Source organism: Vulpes lagopus, chromosome X, assembly GCF_018345385.1.
Source record: "Vulpes lagopus strain Blue_001 chromosome X, ASM1834538v1, whole genome shotgun sequence".
Lineage (NCBI taxonomy): Eukaryota > Metazoa > Chordata > Mammalia > Carnivora > Canidae > Vulpes > Vulpes lagopus.
In genome coordinates this window covers 13,030,115-13,033,069 of record NC_054848.1, presented here as the reverse complement: position 1 = coordinate 13,033,069, position 2,955 = coordinate 13,030,115, and positions in this window count along the sequence as shown.

Here is a 2,955-nt window from a genome sequence, read left to right as displayed (position 1 = left end):
TCAGTGGTGAGGCTCCAACCCAGGACCCCAGATCGTGGCTGGAGCTGAAGTCAGGGGCTTGATCCCAGGACTCAAGATTGTGCTGGAGCTGAAATCAGGCACTTACCTGATTGAGCCACGCAGGCGCCCCATTATGTTGCTATTCTGTAAAAGATAGTCAGGGACTGGCCAGCTGCTTCAAAAATAACCTAGCTGTCTGTGTTTTCCAAACTTTAAGTTGTAACTAAGTGTGATTGCAAAAATGCAATGTACAGGGTAATCTGCATATTTTTTAAATGAAATAAAATACCAGACTGCATCACACATATTAAAGGTCAGCAGAGTTCGGTGTAACTTGTTTCAGTTTATTTTTAATTTTTTTATTTTTTAAAGATTTTATTTATTCATGAGAGACACAGAAAGAGGCAGAGACACAGGCAGAGAGAGACGCAGGCTCCCCACAGGCAGCCTGATGCGGACTCCATCCCAGGACCCCGGGATCACACCCTGAGCCAAAGGCAGATGCTCACCACTAAGCCACCCAGGCGTCCCTCTTTCGGTTTATAATACAAGTGTACTAGCCTGTAAAACACAGTCCCATGGACAAAGTGGTGGGTAACAATATAGTAACTTTGATGTAAACAGTCTTAGAGAAAGGTACCTAAACAGGACTCTTTATGCATGCACCTGCTGGTGTCTTACTCATTTAGCAGACCTACTTGAGTGCAAGAGAGACAAAAACACAGAGAAAGTGGGAGAAAAGATTGGGATCAGAGCTAAAACGTTGGGGTGAAAGACAAAAGTAAAATTGAAAAGTTTAGCAATTTGAAGGAAAATGTATTACCTTTTGGAGGCAAAAAAGTACCTGATTGGAAAAAAAAAAAAAGAAAAAGACCAAAAAAATTAGAGAAAAGGATCGGCAGATTCTACCTAAAAGCTAATAAAATATGTTGTAATGATACTTTTGGATGAAGTATATGACAGTAGCTGCATATTTTCAGAAACTCCCAAAACATCTGCTTCACACTTCCACCTCTGACCCTCAGTGAGGTGGACAATATAAAGATTATAAAGCCATAATGTCTGGGAAGATTTCTTTAACCCTTTACACATGTAATAGGTTTTGGAAATCATGCATACCCATCAAATATAAATAAAATGAATTAAAGGGAGTCTCAAACCTGTCTGCGAAGCCTTCTCTTGCCATGCACATGAGGATGTTCCCGCTGAAGCAAAGCCATTAAGACAATTATTCTAGAACAAGGTGGTCAAACTAGAGTCCTCTGGGTATATAATCACCACCAGTTTTTGTATGACCCACGAGATAAAAATGTTTTTTCCATTTTAAAGTAGTTGAAAAACATATCAGATTATTTTGTGGCACGTGAAATTTATATGAAAATTCAGTCAAAATTATTTATATGAAATTTCAGTGTCTATAAAGTTTTATTGGAGTACAGCCAGGCTCATCCATATTGTCTGAGGTTGCTTTCTCACTGTACGGTGGCAAAGCTGAGTAGTTTTTCCCAACACCTAAAATATTTACTCTGTGGCCCCCATCAGAAAAACGTTTGCCACCCAGTGTTCTAGAGTATGAGAGCTGTGCTATTTAAACACCCTTCCAACCCTTCTGCCTCTGCAGCCGAGACCCCCACTGCCCTGCCCTGCCCCAGCTTTAGTCCCTAACAAGATTCCTGGGCCTAACATGAAGGCAGAGCGTTACAATAATGAACTGTAACCTACTGTAAAGCAGACACATCAGAGAGTAAATTTCTATATAAGGTAATATTACTGGTTTTGCCACCAAGTAGAGTAAGGCCTGAGTTTGTTTTCTGATCGGAAAAGTGGGCATCACAGCGGCAACTGAACAATTCCGTTTGAGGATCACCATGGTCACTCTTGTGAAAGCACTTGGAAAATACCAAGGTACCAAATGTTCTCGGGTGCTTTTGCAGAGGGAGCCTCTCTCCTAATCTGGATGTACACTGAGGTTCTCTTTGTGCGTAGGCATCTCGGCCACGTCCTCCCACCCGGTACCCTCTGGCCCTCACAGCCCTTCTGGCCTTGCAGCTCACTTTCTCCTCACCCCCACGCACTCCTCAGGGGCTACCAAGTTTCAAGGCAAGCAGGGCTCAAGCAAGCCATCCCGGGTCCGCATAGGGCAGCTGTCCCCAGCTAAGCCATCGCGGAGTGGGGTCGCCCTGGGACCCCCACGGGTGACGAGAATGACTCAGCAGGGGCCGGAGACAAGAACGTAGGGACAAAATTCTCTGCAGTTCGAGAGGCCGCAAATCATTTTAAGGACCCAAATGTGCAAACAAACAGTGTAATTCAAGTCAGCTTCGGCCGTCGGAGGCCTTGTGCCAGTAACAGGCCGCAAGTTTAGCCTAACAGGGAGGCCCCTCGGCTTTAGCAGTCAAAAAACGCCCGCGGCCTCTGTAAAAGGTTTCCTCAGCCTGCAACGAACCCCACCTCAGCTCGACCGGACCCCGGGAAAAGCCAGTCGACTAGAGGGAAGCCTTTCAGGGTACACAGAATTGCTTGCCCGTGATTATCCGGGAGACGTTGAGGGCACAGTAATCTCTCGAGACTAGAAACCATTTTCCTCTCTCGCTCTGAGATTTTGCTTGGCTAAGCCGCGTCAACCTCCCTGCCCCCCTCCCACCCCACCGCCACGGCCGCTGCAAGCAGCCACGCCCCGCGGCCCCGGGGCTCACAGCCCCCGCGCAGCCCGCACGCCGCGCCCCCATCCGCCCCACCCCCGCGCGCCCCCATCCGCCCCCGCGCCCGGCCCTGGGAGCGCTGGGCGAGCCCTCGCGCCTGCGCCTCGCCAACTTCCTGCCGCGGAACGCCCCGCCCACCCCCAGAAGCCCGCCCACAAATGCCGCGTGAAACCTGCGTGCCGCACCTCATTGGTTGAAACAACCGAGCCGTTGGCTCCCAGGCCCGCCTCTCCACCGCCTCTCACTTTTCCCA